This window comes from Protopterus annectens, chromosome 5.part1 (assembly GCF_019279795.1).
Source record: "Protopterus annectens isolate FY-2018-M chromosome 5.part1, PAN1.0, whole genome shotgun sequence".
NCBI lineage: Eukaryota > Metazoa > Chordata > Ceratodontiformes > Protopteridae > Protopterus > Protopterus annectens.
In genome coordinates this window covers 486,003,204-486,022,124 of record NC_056736.1, presented here as the reverse complement: position 1 = coordinate 486,022,124, position 18,921 = coordinate 486,003,204, and positions in this window count along the sequence as shown.

Sequence of the window (18,921 nt, the reverse complement as noted above, 5' to 3'; positions counted from 1 at the left end):
AAACCAATAGTATGTACCACAGGTTATACAAGTATGTACCCTTACCAGGTGACAAGGTGTGGGTATCACTGCCTGAAAAGAGGTACAGACCATACCTCTCGACCTCTTAGAGTAAGAAATCTGGACAAAGCCAAAAATAAAAGTGAGACAAAAGCCAAAGAATTATGGACAATTTTTAAATATTGCTTTTGCAGACTTATGTCAGTATGAATTTTCTGAAGGGTTTGACGTCTGAAACTCAAAATGTCTGTCATTATTTTCTATTTTCAGACTTTAATGATTTGCCACTAATGTGCCAAAAAAACACAATTTTCTTAAAAAACTGAACCAAAATATGAGGCAAAAATCTGGACATTCTGGGAAAATCTGTACAGTTGAGAGGTATGCCAGGCATGCTTCAGTCCTTTATGTGTTGAACACAGTAGAGTCAATATACATTCTTTCCTGATTATTACTTCAAATACTTGTCACCACACATATCTAATTTTTGTTATACTTACCTGATTACCCCTACAATACATACCAGATTCTTCATGCACATACCTAATGGCCTAATTGATAGCTTGAGATTTCAGAATTCTATCATCCAGTTATTTCTTTAACTAAGGAAATGGGAACTGCAGTGTACCTTGCATTCATTAAAATAAATCACCCATAAGATATTAAATGAAACCTAGGCCTTGCTGCAGCCAGTGATACTGCTGAACACTCTATTGCTACTACAGAACATAAAAGTACTATTCAGTCTAAATATTATTAAGAATAAACAGACCTGATTGGATCTTTGCTTATTTAACACACTCCACATATTACTGCAGGTATTGTAAACAGGCTTAATGAAGAGTTCTGTAACCCTACTTATATATGGCTAAAATATCAAAGTGAATATGTTGCTTTACTTCTTATTAGAAATAACTGCAATTAAAAAGAACGCAGACGAAGACAAGTAATTAATACCTCTCAACCTCTTAGCACAAGAATTCTGGGCAAAACCAAAAATAATGGAGGGGAGGGGTTGGACAAAGGCCCAGAGTCAGGGACAGAATTTAAATATTGTTGTTATAACTATAGCAAATTGCTGGAATAGCAGGTTTGACATTAGCATGTATTTTTGGAAGAATATGAAGTCTAAAACTGAAAAGTTTGTCATTAATTAATGATTTCAATCTTCAATCTGGCATTCTAGAAAACCATATATTTTATGAAAACAGTCCAAATATGAGGCATAAAATCTGAACTTTCTGCAAAATTCTGGGCAGCTGAGAAGTATAAATACCACAAATGTGTATGCACCAAAATGACTGATCAACTTATGCTAGGTGACCATGCCTCAATATGTGGCTTTCTTTATATACTGCCTCCCTCAGCTTTCATATTTTCAAAGGCCACATCAAAAGCCTCCGCGACTGCTTTAATATCATTAACTTACTATTGTCTGTTGGCTCTGAACATTAACTGGCCAGACTGTAATAACTCACAATTTTATAGAATTCTAGCTGTGACCAACCGAGCTAGGACTGTTATATCATGTACTCGACTTAACCGTTCTAATGTCACAAATTGTTAATGTAGTAGTTAGTACCATTTCTCTTAATTGTAAAACAATTGAAATCCAACCAAACATCCAACGTGACTTTGTCCTTTTTATTGCACTGGAAATTTAAAATATTTAAACTCCAACCCACTATAGTTAAAGGATGATCAAGAAATACAAATTGTCATATTCTTTAAGTTTCAACTCCTTAAACATCAACCCAACTGGACGCTTCCAGTTTTATAACCTGTTCACACCAGTTCAAGATGAATAAAGACAGACTGTTTAAGTTTCAGAAGACTTAAGGGAGTTATATGCCTTTGAAAAACTGTTGTACTGGAAGTTCAGCTCAAACACAGGGACTAAGCACAGTTTCAATGGAAAGCATATATTTTTAAGGCTCAAACACAAAATTTAAAATACTTTTTCTGATTAGCTACAGATTCTGCAAAATCGAGACATTTTAAAAAGGAATGGGAAATACTGCTTGGAAACCTTGTCCAATTCTATTAAACACTAAAATCATTTGACAAAACATACATCCTCAAAAAACCTGAGTCACAGAAATTTAACAGTACAACATATTAAGGAACACATTTCATCAGTTCAAGTCTCACCTTCTTTTATTGCTTTCATCTTGTGCTTCCTTCATTAAGCAAGCAACATTGCCCTCTACAGTGGCTGTTATTAGGAAAATAACAGACTGTCTATGGATATTTTGAGACCCAAAAACATAGAAGGAGGGTCTCTCCTCACCTGGAAGGTCCAATATTTATACACTAACACCCACTATAGAGGGCATTATTGTGCTTAGAAAATGGGTTCTATTGGTTTGAAGTTGTTTTATTAATAGTATTTAAGTGTTTTTATAGGGTTGATGTAAAAACCTTTTCTCCATAATGTTTCATAGTTGATTTATTTATTTAGTTATTTACATTTATTTACTGGGTAGTGTCCGACTGGTCCAGTAGCCCGTTTTCAATGGATATACAGTATTTAAATTGATTTTGACTGTGTTGCAGGAATATTAACTGAACTGGAAGTTAGTCAGTGTTTGCTGAATTTTGTTATTTGCTAGTAATTACAGGTGTGGGGCTAGCCACATTCTTTGATTTCCTGTCCTTGCTTATTTAAGTGGTACAGTGTGAAATATTTTCTGCTTAAAAATCTCAGCTTTGGCCGACTAAGAACTTGCTGTATTCAACTGGATGTATAAGAGAATTTAAGTACCTTTATCTGCACTTTTTTCAAAAAAATACAGTATTTAAATTGATTTTGACTGTGTTGCAGGAATATTAACTGAACTGGAAGTTAGTCAGTGTTTGCTGAATTTTGTTATTTGCTAGTAATTACAGGTGTGGGGGTAGCCACATTCTTTGATTTCCTGTCCTTGCCTATTTAAGTGGTACAGTGTGAAATATTTTTTGGTTAAAATCCTCAGCTTTGGCCGGCTAAGAACTTGCTGTATTCAACTGGACGTATAAGAAAATTTAAGTATCTTTATCTGCACTTTTCTTTCCAAAAAATACAGTATTTAAATTGATTTTGACTGTGTTGCAGGAATATTAACTGAACTGGAAGTTAGTCAATGTTTGCTGAATTTTGTTATTTGCTAGTAATTACAGGTGTGGGGTAGCCACATTTTTTGATTTCCTGTCCTTGCCTATTTAAGTGGTACAGTGTGAAATATTTTCTGCTTAAAAACCTCAGCTTTGGCCGGCTAAGAACTTGTTGTATTCAACTGGACGTATAAGAGAATTTAAGTACCTTTATCTGCACTTTTTTTTCAAAAATACAGTATTTAAATTGATTTTGACTGTGTTGCAGGAATATTAACTGAAATGGAAGTTAGTCAGTGTTTGCTGAATTTTGTTATTTGCTAGTAATTACAGGTGTGGGGTAGCTACATTCTTTGATTTCCTGTCCTTGCCTATTTAAGTGGTACAGTGTGAAATATTTTCTGCTTAAAAACCTCAGCTTTGGCCGGCTAAGAACTTGCTGTATTCAACTGGACGTATAAGAGAATTTAAGTACCTTTATCTGCACTTTTCTTTTCCAAAAAATACAGTATTTAAATTGATTTTGACTGTGTTGCAGGAATATTAACTGAACTGGAATTAGTCAGTGTTTGCTGAATTTTGTTATTTGCTAGTAATTACAGGTGTGGGGGTAGCCACATTCTTTGATTTCCTGTAATTGCCTATTTAACTGGTACAGTGTGAAATATTTTCTGCTTAAAAACCTCAACTTTGGCCGGCTAAGAGCTTGCTGTATTCAACTGGACGTATAAGAGAATTTAAGTACCTTTATCTGCACTTTTTTTCCCAAAAAATACAGTATTTAAATTGATTTTGACTGTGTTGCAGGAATATTAACTGAACTGGAATTAGTCAGTGTTTGCTGAATTTTGTTATTTGCTAGTAATTACAGGTGTGGGGGTAGCCACATTTTTGATTTCCTGTCCTTGCCTATTTAAGTGGTACAGTGTGAAATATTTTCTGCTTAAAAACCTCAGCTTTGGCCGGCTAAGAACTTGTTGTATTCAACTGGACGTATAAGAGAATTTAAGTACCTTTATCTGCACTTTTTTTCAAAAATACAGTATTTAAATTGATTTTGACTGTGTTGCAGGAATATTAACTGAAATGGAAGTTAGTCAGTGTTTGCTGAATTTTGTTATTTGCTAGTAATTACAGGTGTGGGGGTAGCCACATTCTTTGATTTCCTGTCCTTGCCTATTTAAGTGGTACAGTGTGAAATATTTTCTGCTTAAAAACCGCATCTTTGGCCGGCTAAGAACTTGCTGTATTCAACTGGACGTATAAGAGAATTTAAGAACCTTTATCTGCACTTTTATTTCCAAAAAATACAGTATTTAAATTGATTTTGACTGTGTTGCAGGAATATTAACTGCACTGGAAGTTAGTCAGTGTTTGCTGAATTTTGTTATTTGCTAGTAATTACAGGTGTGGGGGTAGCCACATTCTTTGAATTCCTGTCCTTGCCTATTTAAGTGGTACAGTGTGAAATATTTTCTGCTTAAAAACCTCAGCTTTGGCCGGCTAAGAACTTGCTGTATTCAACTGGACGTATAAGAGAATTTAAGTACCTTTATCTGCAGTTTTCTTTTCCAAAAAATACAGTATTTAAATTGATTTTGACTGTGTTGCAGGAATATTAACTGAACTGGAATTAGTCAGTGTTTGCTGAATTTTGTTATTTGCTAGTAATTACAGGTGTGTGGGGTAGCCACATTCTTTGATTTCCTGTAATTGACTATTTTACTGGTACAGTGTAAAATATTTTCTGCTTAAAAACCTCAGCATTGGCCGGCTAAGAGCTTGCTGTATTCAACTGGACGTATAAGAGAATTTAAGTACCTTTATCTGCACTTTTTTCCAAAAATACAGTATTTAAATTGATTTTGACTGTGTTGCAGGAATATTAACTGAACTGGAATTAGTCAGTGTTTGCTGAATTTTGTTATTTGCTAGTAATTACAGGTGTGGTGGTAGCCACATTCTTTGATTTCCTGTCCTTGCCTATTTAAGTGGTACAGTGTGAAATATTTTCTGCTTAAAAACCTCAGCTTTGGCCGGCTAAGAACTTGCTGTATTCAACTGGACGTATAAGAGAATTTAAGTACCTTTATCTGCACTTTTTTTCAAAAAATACAGTATTTAAATTGATTTTAACTGTGTTGCAGGAATATTAACTGAACTGGAAGTTTTGACTCTGCTCTTCAGTTAGTCCCACCCACCCTCCCTGTTTTTGTTTTGGTGTTAATCTTAGTGGCCTTGAAACTGCCCGCCCCTCTTGTAAATTTGTGTTTGGATACTCCTTCTGGGCCCATCTCATTTGCTCTCTCAACTGAGTGCAGTGAGATCATATTCTGATTTCAGGCACTCCTACTGTGTACAAAGAGAGCATCTGGGAAACAGAAAAAAAAATAAATTAAGCTTGTTTCCTGCCTTTCCTGTTAAGTGGTATAGACTATTTGTAGGCTTCTGAGCCCCCAAGTCCTTCTGTGTTAGAGGGAAGCCTTCTAGCTTAGATTTTGTTTTTCTTATAACTAGCCAGTTTTCTAGTTTCAGCACTCAAATCTGTTTCTTTGATCTCAGCACTTGTTCAGAAAAAAAAAATTCATCTGCTTTTACTGTACTTGTGTTTCTACCAACTTTATTTTACATTTGCATCATCTTAAAAGTACTCAGTTGTATTTATTACTGCTTGGTGTAACTCATTCTAAGCCTTTTGGTTTAAACACTTGGGCTTCGGACCAGTTGTTTTGCACTGAGAGGGTTTGTGGTCTGCACTGTAGTGGCAGAACAGGTAGCTTACATCCTTCTAGGTTGGGAACTGCTGATTGAGGGCTCAGTGTCTGTTATTCTAAAAGTGTATTAATTCTGGTTTAAGCACTTGGGCTTTCAGGCCAGTTATTTTACATTAAGAGGGTTCGTGGTCTGCACTCTTGTGGGAGGAGAGGCTGGACTCTGCCCTTCTGAGCTGGGAATTTCTGGTTAAAGGCTTATAGTGCATGCATATCTGATCTGCTTCTTACTGAAGTTGGTGCACCTTGTTTGCTGTGGCATAGACTGGATTCAGGCCTGCTGGATCTAGCTTTGTTTGTGTAACTTGAGCACTAAACCAGGCATTCTCTAAAGTATTCAATTGTATTTATTACTGCTTGGTAGTAACTTGATTAAAGTGTAGCTATCATTCTAAGTCTTTTGGATTAAGCACTTGGGCTTCAGACCAGTTGTTTTACATTAGGAAGGTTTGTGGCATGCACTGTGGTGGCAGGACAGGTAGCTTTCATCCTTCTAAGTTGGGAACTGCTGATTGAGAGTCCAGTGTCTGTTATTCTTAAAGTGTATTAGTTCTGGTTTAAGCACTTGGGCTTCAGGCCAGTTATTTTACATTAAGAAGGTTCGTGGTCTGCACTCTTGTGGGAGAAGAGGCTGGACTCTGCCCTTCTGAGTTGGGAATTTCTGGTTAAAGGTTTATAGTGCCTCAATATTTGAACTGTATCTTACTGAAATTGGTACACCTTGTTTGCTGTAGCATAGACTAGATCCAGGCCTGCTGAATCTAGCTTTGTTTATATGCTTGTTGTTTGTTTGCTTGTTATTTCCCTGGAATGCTAATTCCACCTAATGCGCGGCTTCTCAGTGCTTCTGTGGATCACTAGTGATATCTGCATTGCTTACTGTACTTATTTCCTTGTTTCACTTGAAAGAAAGTTACTGTTTGTCGTTTTTGCATTTAAGTTACCTGTAACACATTGTACTTAAGTTACCTGGCACTTGCTCACTAAAGCAATTATATAAGTCAGCACTAAAAATTAAAAGCACTACACCCTCACTCCCCACTGGCCCTTGTTTTCAATTATTAAGGAATTCCCAATATTATTCTAGCATGTCCAAAGGTCAGTTGTCAATCTCCTCTCCGGTCCAGCTGGTGAATCTGGGAATCTTGAGGCAATGTTACAACTGCCTCATGTACACAGACAACCCTCTCCTCCTCCCAACAAATTCCAACACATGTGAGAGATGCAACCATATAGCCAAACTGGAGGCTAAGCTCTCTCAATTCAGTACTGGCATAACCAGTCAGGAGGAGAATGAAACCACACTCACTACAATTCCAGTCTCACATAGACCTACCACGACAGCAAACCAAACACATAATCACACAAAACATACTCGGAGGCTCTAAATAAAGATCTGCCTAAGCAGCAGAGACCTCCAAAGCAGACACCCAAGCAACTGCTACTCCAAAACAAAACACGTGCAACACATAACTCACAAAGCCAGTGTGCCGAACAGTCACAGCCCTTAAGACTAAACAACACACCTGATACACTTGTAATAGGTGACTCTATCGTCAGGCACACTGACGTCCCGCTCACCAGGCTGAACAAAGAGAGGGTCACGGTGAGCAGCCTGTCAGGTGCTAGGATCCGCCACATAACACAAGCACTCAGGTCACTCCAAGGCAAGTACAAATATGACTCAGTCATTGTCCATGCTGGTGTGAATGACCTGAGACGTACCTCCCTGGACTACATGAAAAGAGACATAAAGGAGCTCTCTGAGCACGTAGCCCAGGCTGGTATGACCCTGACCTTGAGTAGCATCTTACCCTCACCAAGAATGATGCCACAATATGAAGACAAGATGATCAATTTCAACAATTGGCTTAAGTACTGGTGTCATTCAAAGGGGATCCAATGCCTGTCAGCTTGGGATGATATGCTCGACAAGCCACGATGCTTCGCTAAGGATGGCTTGCACCTGTCACCCCTGGGCTTTCGGATATTGGCAAAGGCTCTTGCTACCCCCATAGTGCCTTTTTAGGCAAGGCTCAAAAGACAAACCCACCTCCATAGGTATCACAAGGGATAAGAAACTAAGAGTAATGCTACTCAATGCCAGAAGTCTAAACCTCAAGATGCATGCACTCAAAACTCTCCTTAGCATGGAGAACATCGATATCTGTGCAGTAACAGAAACCTGGTTCAGGGCTCCCGAGAGCACCCCAGCACTACCAGCTTATACCTCATACCATGCTTTTTGGCCCCAAAACTTGGACCGAACCACACAAGGACGGGGAGTATCGATATTCATCAAAGATACCCACACCTCCAGGTTGGTGGCAAAGCACGAAGCATCAGAGACTATCCATGTGCAACTAACAGTGGGTAAAACTGCCTTCCAGTTTATAGCCTGCTACAGAACACCCTCCCAAACCCAGGAACCCCACTCGGCCTTCCTGAGAACACTGGAAAATATGAAGGTCTCTCCAAACACCATTATATTGGGCGACTTCAACTACCCAAACATAGACTGGGAGCATTACTCTAGCTCCAACACCCTAGCCCAAAGGTTCCTAGAATTTGTAAACTCAAATGCTATGGAACAACTTGTTACCACTCCCACAAGAGTAGAAAACATACTGGACCTGATCATCACCAACATGGGGACTCTATGCTCCAGACCAGAAGTGTATCCCTCACTGGTAAGATCAGACCATAAACTAATCTCACTGGATAGTCACATCCCGACCCAACCCCCTGCCCAGAAAACCACAGTGAAAAACTTCTCTAAAGCAAATTTCACAATCCTCAAAACCGAGGTGGAATCCTTCAAAGTCCCCGGGGTTGTGGAAAATACGGCCCAGACCACAGAATCCTTTATAAACGCATTCTATAAACACCTTCAGGAATGCATGGATCATGCAATCCCAAATAAAACCAAGACCCAATCCTCCAAAGGCAGACATCCTGTCTGGTGGACCCTAGCCATAAACAAACTATACAATAGAAGGAGGAAGCTACTAAATGATAGAGCAAAATCCCAAAAAGGGAAGGCATCACTGATCAGTATTAGCAAAAAACTACGGGCACTCATAAAATTGTCTAAGGCCAGCTTCGAGAGAAAAATTGCACAGGACACTAAGGATAATCACAAGGCTTTCTTTAGTTATGTTAGGAACCTGGCTGGTAATTCCCAGATATGCTCAGAATTAGCCCAAAATGACAAAAAATACACTGAACCCACAGACATTGCCAACATCCTAGCTGACAGGTTCAGCGCAAACTTCTCCCCCCCCACCAAAAGGGCAAATATCTATCCCAGCAGAGTGCTGCCCCCTGACATCTCAGATGCTCAGGTAAGAGCCGCACTCTCCAAAGCAAAAAACACAGCATCAATGGGACCAGACAGTGTCCCGGGGCGCCCTACATGAACTCCAAGAAGAGCTAAACCCAAACATAAAACTACTGTTCAATCTCAGCCTTACGACAGGATATGTGCCCAAAGAGTGGCGTACAGCAACAGTGGTCCTTCTCCATAAAGGTGGTGCCTCAACGGATCCTGGAAACTATTGCCCATAAGCCTGACTAGCTTGGTCTGCAAAGCTATGGAAAGGATCATCATGGACCTCATAAATAAAGATATTGGGGACCTACAGACACTGGATCCTACCCAGTTCGGCTTTGTTAAGGGCAGATCCTGCCTCTTAAACCGGGTTGATTTCTTTGAAACAGTCACCAAGGCCATTGACGAGGGGAAGGTGGTCCACACAGCCTACCTGGACCTCGCAAAAGCATTTGATACAATACCCACTCAGGCATTATAGATAAGCTCACCAGCTTAAATATAAACCCCTATGTCACTAGATGGATTGCAAACTGGCACAAGGACAGAACCCACATGGTTAGAATTGCTGGAGCCATGTCAGACTCCGAACCAGTTACAAGTGGTGTCCCACAAGGCTCAGTCCTGGGACCTCTCTTGTTCGGTATATATTTCTCGGAGGTACAGGCCAACACGGAAGGGCTGTGGCTGACCAAGTTCACAGATGACTGCAAACTGGGCACCATAATCGACTCTCCAGCCGACACAAGCATCCTCCAAAAGGGCCTTATAGAAACAGGCAACTGGTGCGAGAGCCATGGCCTCAAGCTAAATGCCAAAAAGTGTATAGTCATCCCCTTTGGCAAAAACAAAGTGCCCACAAATTACCACATAGGTTGTAATCCATTAAGTACAGAAGAAGTAATTAGGGACCTGGGGACCCAAGTTGATAGCAATCTCTCATTTGACAACCACATAGCCAAAGTGGTTAGAAAAACATTTTATATAGCCCACCTAATCATGAAGGGATTCCCATCTAGATCAGGGGAGGTCATTGTGCCTCTTTACTCATCCCTCATCAGGCCCATAATTGAGTACAATGACCCTTTTGGGATGTACCTTACCAGACACCTGCAGCAACTGGAAAGACCCCAAAAGTACCTCACCAAGAGGATCAAAGGGCTCAAACAGATGCCATATGCTGCCCAGTTAAAGAAACTCCAGCTCTACTCAGTGGCATACCGCCTGTTCAGAGGCGATCTGTGCCTGACGTATAAAGCCATGCCCAACCCGGAATTAATGGACTTGCTGCACCTCAGAAAATCCAAATCCCATCGAGCCACGTGCTCGAGAGACTTGAACCTCAGCACTGAAATAAATAGGACATGCTGGAGGGACAGATTCATAACCCAGAGGCTCCCTTCACTCTGGAATAAAATCCCAGTCCAGGTTAGGCAGAGTCTCTCATTGACTCTCTTCAAGAGGAATCTTGATGAGTGGATGGGAGATCGTAGGTTTACCCCGGGTATCACTTCTGTGTCACTGTTAGACAGAGGCACAGTATACTAACCTCGAAAAAGGGCATAGCAAAATAAATTTAAAATGGGTGGTGAAAGCCAAACACATTCTGACTAGGCTTATAAATGCCCTAGGGCAGATAGCCTAGTATGCACCTATGAACCTATGAACCTAACCAGGGAGAAAAGCTCCAAAGAATAAATTAACAGAAAATAAAAGCAGAAGAAAAAATACAGCAGAGTATTACATACATGGTACGATTATAGAAATATTAGATTAAAAGTTACAAGCACGCTAGTTCCCAATATACATGTCTATATACTAAACATGATAAGACGCATAACCAAACATTTTTTTTAAGTAGTTAGGTTAGAAGAAAAGAAACAGACAAGATAGTGACTTACTGGCTCATAAGGGAGTATAAGTTGGTAAGCATGCAATAATGATGTAGACAGAGTAAGAGAACATCAAGAGGGTGTAAGATAATAAATTTAGGATATGAAACTATTATAGGATATGTTCTGCATTCTCTGTATTTGGACTGTATATATCTATATCTATCTATAAATCTCTCTCTCTCTCTCTCTCTCTCTCTCCCTAAATATATATATATATATATATATATATATATATATATATATATATATATATATAGATATATATATATATATATAGGTTCATAGGTACTTGCTAGGCTATTGATCTGAGAGGATCATTAGTAGCCCGGCCATCTATTCTGATTGAGTTTGATCTGAGAAGTTTAGTGCCAAGGGCTTGTATTACCCTAGGTGAGAAAATCCCATTGCACTGTACGAAAATCCTTTGTCTAGTAAGTATGAATAAGCACAACCCTGGAGTAGGAATTTACATGATTGTCTTGTCCATAAGGAACAAATTTGTCAAACCAGAAGTGAACCCGTGGTTTCCCATTCATGCATTCAGGTTGTGCATGAATAAAGTAAGAGATATAATTAATTTTCCACTGAGAGAAAGGAGGTTCCCAAGAAGTGGTATTCTCTGGAAGAGAGAGGAGTTCTGTCCCTCCAGCATCTTCCATTTATACCTCAACAGAGATTTAAAGTCTTTAGAGCAGGAGTTTCTGCTCTTATTAGTTTTTTTGCATTTGCAGAAGGTCTGAAAGGATTGGGTTGGTAGGGACTTTCTATACAAGGCAGATATCTTCCTTTAGTAGCCTGTAGATAACTAAGAAAAGAGACTGGGCTTTGACACAGTCAGACTAGCTTTTGTTTCTCGGTAAGAATATGAAGTATTCTCTTGATCTGAGTCAAGTGATTGGACAGGTACATGCTGAATGGGGCCTTATATTCAGTGACTGACCAAATGAGTGCAGTGTATAGTGGAATGATCACCTCCCTAGCTTTGGATACTATACTATTGCTAATAATCTGCCCTTTAAAGAGGAACTTCTGAACAATAGCTGACAAATGCTAGTCAAATGATAGCTCATTGTATACATGCATTCATAGGTCCCTCACTACTGGATCTATTTTCTAAGTACAATAAATTGATAAGTAAAGAAACAACCATATTTATCTTGCATGCCACATGCTACTCATGTACAATAGGTCAGTCATGTCATCGGCAGTTGAAATTAACCCTAGTACACTGGATGGCACAGTTAAAAAAAAAATAAAAGCAAAGTCACATTATGAGCATCTTAACAAATGTAATATTTAATGAATACTCTGATTATTGCTGTTTGTGACATTGCATATTATGTCTATAACTTTTTAGTCTTTTACTGTGAATGCTACAAGCAGTGGGCTGAAGCTAAGACCTGAAGAGTCATGCACCTCTAACAGAATCAGAACTGCATGCCCTTTATAAGTGAGAACATGGAAGGGCAAAAGAAAGGATGCAGTAGGAAACTTTTTATTTTGAGATGAAGCCAGGGGTGGTTCATGTTACAGGCTGCTTGGCTACAGTCTCCAATTAAAAAAAGTAGTCTTTATATCAACCCCCATAAAAATAATAAAAAAATAAATAAAATAAACTATAGTCTTTATAGCAGACTTCCAATCAAGTAGAAAGAAAAAAGAAACAAAAAATACATTCTTTATTATAGTCCCCCGATAAAAAAGAAAGAGAGAAAGAAAAAAAATTAACTACAGTCTTTATTTACATTTTCCCTAATACTTTGTAATGTAACGTCTTTGCATTACTGTTACCCTTACCGATATTGGAACTACGTACATGTGTGGGTGGAGTTTCAGTATTTCCTGTGGTGACACCGAGAAAGAAGAAAAAAATGTAAATCTGTTTATTCTGTTTACTCTGTTTTCTCAGCTGTTTTCAAAACAGCCTGGTACTACATCATCTCATTCCTGCAGCTGAGAAAAAAATGTCTGACTGGGCTGATGTATAAAGCCACAACATGCCATTTCTATCTATTGGCTCAGGCTTCCTCGGTGATTGGATAAGACTGAGGAAGCCTGAGAACAATGTTCATAATAGACTACTGCTAAAAAGCATGCGTGGAAGAAAGTTAATTTATTAGTTTCATTTATTTACATATTTTTTATTTTACTAACACTACATGTGTGTGTGTGTGTGTGTGTGTGTGTGTGTGTGTGTGTGTGTGTGTGTGTGTGTGTGTGTGTGTGTGTGTGTGTGTGTGTGTGTGTGCGCATGTGTATTTGTATTATATAATGCTGGGGGAAACGAAAGTACATTAAACTGTTTGTGTTTTGTCAAAATGGTTTGAAGGCATTTTAATATAATATAATCAAGTTTCCATCACTGCAGCATAGACTTTTCTTTGCTAGATGAACATTTCAGGAATAGAAAAGAAAAAAGTCTGCATCTTATTCATTTGCTTTTACTGTATTTGTCTTTCCTCCTATTTTATTTTGCTTTTCTTAAAAGTACTCAATTTTATTTATTCTGCTGCTTTTATTACTGCTTGGTAGTAGCCTGATTAAACTGTAACTGTTATTCTAAGTCTTTTGGTTTAAGCATTTGGGCTTCATACAGGCTGTTTTACATTAAGAAGGTTTGTGGTCTGCACTGTTGTGGCAGGACAGGTAGCTTACATCCTTCTAAGCTGGGAATTGCTGATTGAAGGTCCAGTGTCTGCTATTCTAAAAGTGTATTAGTTCTGGCTTAAGCACTTGGGCTTCAGGCCAGTTATTCTACATTAAGAAGGTTTGTGGTCTGCACTCTTGTGGGAGGAGAGGCTGGATTCTGCTCTTCTGAGCTGGGAATTTCTGGTCACAGGCTTATTGTGCCTGCTTATTTCAGCTGTTTCTTTCTGAAATTGGTGCGGCTTGTTGCTGTAGCATAAACCAAATTCAGACCCGCTGAATCTAGCTTTGTTTGTATAACTTGAGCATTGATCCAGGCCATCTTTTTTAGAGAAGGTTCCCCTGCACCCTAGTAAGCAGGGGGTGTGCAGTTAGAACTTGTCTGATTGAAGACTGCTGAAAAAGGGCTCAGTTTTGTGCTTTTTTTCTGGTTAATTAGGTAATTTATTTAAATTTGTTTGTTTTCTATTGTATATATATATATATATATATATATATATATATATATTGCACTTTATTCATCTGCTTTTACTGTATTTGTGTTTATAACACAGAAGGTTATAACAAAGTACAATATTCACGTTATCAATCTAAGTATGCTAAGGGAGATGGGTTTATTTATGAGAATGAGGGAAATTTTGATGAGGGTGAGGTTGAACATGGCCATCCCAATAATCATTACTTATCCAGTTCCCCTTTAGGGGCAGAGGGTCCACAAAGATCGGAGAGAATACGTCAAAGGCAAAAACAACCGACTTATGCAAAAGCCATACGATACCCACATCCATACACCTAATAAGTAAGAATGAGCAAAGTGAAGCAGCCACTGTTAATTTTGATGGAGCTGTTGTGCTTAGGAATTGTGAGAATATGATTGAAGGGAGAAATGATTGTTCTGATTTGGAAGTTAATCAAGATAATATGTATACTTCTAGGAGAGATCTCTCCAATAATTCTGATACAAATGAGGGACAGGGTGATGAATATCATGAAGCAATAATAAATCAAGCTATGTCAGATATGTATAACCAAGCAATTGTAGGACAGAATGAAGAGAGGCAAATAATTTATCAACAGCAGCATTTTACTATTTACAATTATACGGAATTACAGATAGATGAAACTTATTTTTCTTTATTTCTAAAGGGGTTTTCATTTGTACCAGCCGTGACTCCTAGTTTAGAAGACATTTTGATAGATATAAAACTTTTCACTAGCAGTTTAAACTTGGAGCATGTATTTAAGAATTAGCCCAAGGAATTGAATAGGAATAAGACTTTGACTAGGAGAAGCACCTACAATCCCCCATTACAGCAAGACATACACAATTTTGAAATATGTCTAACTGGATTGGTTAGAATGAATTATTATAGTAATAGGAACAAACATTCCAATTTGTCTATGGATGAAAATAGATTATTAACACAGTTAAGGAATGATGAAAAAATACTTATAATGAAACCTGAAAAAGGGGGAGGTGTGGTGCTGATGGAGCATTGGGAATATATGGCTAAAATGTTACAAATTCTTGACAAAATTAAGTGAATATTTCTTATAGGAGAATTGACCTCATCTTAGAAGATAACCTTATGCAAGGGCTTATTGATATGGACCTTTATCAATACTTTAAAGTCAGTAATCCAATTATTCCAGCTATATTCGGGATCCCCAAGGTACATACAGGGATCCAAAATCCACCTATGAGGCCTATTGTTACTTCTAAAGGTTCCAAAGCACAACCTATGGTCATTTACATTGATGAGAAAATCAAGAGGTTTCATAAGGGCTACGAACATATACTTATCGACTCTTGGGATTTTTTGGAGAAAATAGGAAAATCAGAATTTCTGCCAGAAGCTATTTTTATAACAATAGATGTAAAAGATTTGTTCTCAGTTATTCCCCACGATGTGGGAATGAACTGGTTTGAACAAATGATTACTGAATTTGGCTTTTAACATCTGATGAATATATGCTGGTATTGGAAAATATGGAGCTAGTTTTAAAATACAACTACATATATTTTCAGGGTGATATATACCATCAGTTGCATGGTGTGGCTATGGGTTCTGCCTGTGCTCCCCTCTATGCTAACATAGCCATGTTATACTGGGAGAAACATTACATATTTGGAACACTGTTTTCTAAGTGTATATCCGGGGATATTACATATTCCTGGATGATATTTTTATTGTTTGGGAGGGGAGTGAATGAATGATTCCAAAATTCATGGAATACTTGAACCAAACTATAAAGTTCTTGGAGTTTACATATAAGAGTGATAGCATAGAAGCTAATTATTTAGATGTCACAATCTCAAAAGATAGAGATAATAAAAAATACAAATCCAAAATATATCGCAAGGAATGCTTCTCCAATGCATATTTGCATTATGACAGTGACCATCCGTTCTTTTTGAAGAACAACATTATTAAAGGACAGATGGTTCGTATAGCTCGTATGACGTCTGACGAGGAAGAATGTTTGAAAGAAATAAGTTTTGTTCTTGAGTTATTTAGAGATAGGGGATATCCTGATAGAATTATTGTCCCAATAAAAGAAGCCATTATTCAAGGTTGGGGTGATACTTATAAACCATTGCTGAATAGTGGATTAATATTAAGAACTGGAGAACAAAGCACTGGATTGTCCAAAGAGCAAAACAACAAAGTTAATCAATATTTAATACTTACATATAGTAATAATATAATATTGTTGAAGAAATGTATTAACACAGTGTGGAACATTTTTAAACAGATACCATTTAATGTGGATTGTTTTTCTAGACCTTTAAGAATTAGTTATAGAAGAAATAGGAATTTGAAAGAAATATATGAACAAAAGAAAGAGGAGACACTGAGAGGAGCAACAAATAGAGTTGGTACCTTTAAATGTGGTAGATGTAAGCAATGTACATTTATGGCTGGTACTAAAGAATTAAACATTACAAGCGTTAAATATTCAATGAAAGCCAAGAAATATTTTAGCTGTTATACTAAGGGTGTGGTTTACCTTGCCTGCTGCATTAAACGTTGGGCATATTATGTAGGCAAGACGGATAGATTCCTTAGACAGAGAATCTATGAACATATTAGAGATATAAAATGAATGAGCCCAGTGCCCTATACAGACATAAATTGAACTGCCAGCAAGTGGAGTTTAGATTTTGGATATTGGAAGAAGTTTTATTGGGAGAAAGAGGGGGTGATTGGGAAACAAAATTGGAGTTTCGAGAATTAATTTGGCAATTGAGGTTAGATGCTATACATTTTCCTGGCCTCAATGACCATCTATCCATCACACCAATTCTTAAATTGAGAGCTTTGGACCCTAAAAGACATTAAATTGATATAGGGGATACCAAATAATAACAACAACAACTATACATTAATATTTAATAAAATAATATAAGATGTATTTCATGTAGAAGATATTATGGTTTAGTAGGTATTTTATACATATTTTATGTAATTAATGATTTTAGGACAGCACACATACATATTGTACATATTTCTTATTTGTTCTGATTTTATAATATATTAGCAGCATATTTATATACATATTGTTTAATATAATATAAATTTACAACATAATAGTATATATTTGTTTATTCATTTGTACTATTAATAATAATGAGCAATATATGTTTTTTGTTTTTAGTTTGAGGAAGTACATTTAATTAATGGCATCAATGCATAGAAAGGATGTGACATGTTGTTTTACAAGAAGAGCTTTTGCACCTTAATTGTGAATGCACAATTTATCAATTGTATATTTAACCAATGAAGTGGATGCTTGTGCAATAGATTGATTATTTAAATGAACTTGCCTTGTAGGTATTTGATTCTGATGAAGCCGCTGGATAAGAGATGAAAGTGCTTAATGCGATATCTTTTGTGCTGTGTGTTTTTTAATAAACTGTTGAAGCGAACGGCTGAGACTTGTGGATTTTTGAATTGGACAGCCTCTATTGGATGACTACCTTGAAATTCATCATTTGGTGCAGTGTGTGTTTTTTGTGGATAAATTGCACTTTATTCATCTGCTTTTACTGTATTTGTGTTTCATCCTACTTTATTACTAGGGGCATTGACTACAACTCTGATCTGCGATATATAACAATAAGTATCCTTTTCTTTGCATTTAAAGTGTTTTTTGAGTGCATCTGCTTTATTTTCTAAAAAAAAAAAAAAATATATATATATATATATATATATATATATATATACTTGCTTCCCACCTTTCTAAGCTAGTATAGTCCAGTTTTCTGGTTAGTGCTGAATTCAGGGCTGTGTTACAAATCTCTGTTTGCCCATACCTTACTTGGATAGAAGGAAGTCCTCTGTTCACCTATGAGAGAGGGGAGCTTTGAGCAGCCTATCTTTCTCTGGAGGAGTGGTTTCAGCCCAGAAATTAGTAGTTTATTGGTCATTTTGGACTAATTTCTATCTCTTTCATTTCCCTGCTATAAATACCGTATTTACCTGGCTTTGCTTGCTGGGCAGCGCCAGTTAGCTATGGTTAAACTATTCCCGGCTCCTTAAAGTCTCCTCTTCAATTTTTCCCTTGGAACTAGACAAACTTTCAACTTAAGCACTCAAGCCATTCATTTCTCAGCCCAGCACTTGCTCAAAACTTATAGCAAGCACTTATAAACCCTAGCACTAGACCCTCCTGTACTGTACAGAAGGACAAGGCTTTTTATTCGACTTTACCAACCAATCAATAAAACAGTTCACTGTACCTATCCAGGCATGTGCAAAGGGCAGTTTCAGGTGTACTCTCCAGTCCAACTGATGAATCTGGGCATTTTGAGGGAATGTTACAACTGCCTCATGTAGACAGACAACCCACTCCTCCTACCACCAAACACTAATACATGTGAGAGATGCAATTATACATCTAAACTGGAGGCTAAGCTCTCTCAACCCAAGACTGAATCAGACGGTCAAGAGGAGAAGGGAAATACTTGCATCACACCACCATTCTCACATAAACCCATTAAAGCAGCAGTGGAAAAAAACACAAATAAATACATGAAAACATACTCTGAGGCTCTAAATAAAAATCTGCAAAACCAACAGAGACCTCCATAGCAAACATCCAGGCAACCTCCACCCCACGACACAAACCATGAAACACATACTTCACAAAACCAGTGTGCCATGCAATCACAGCCATCAAG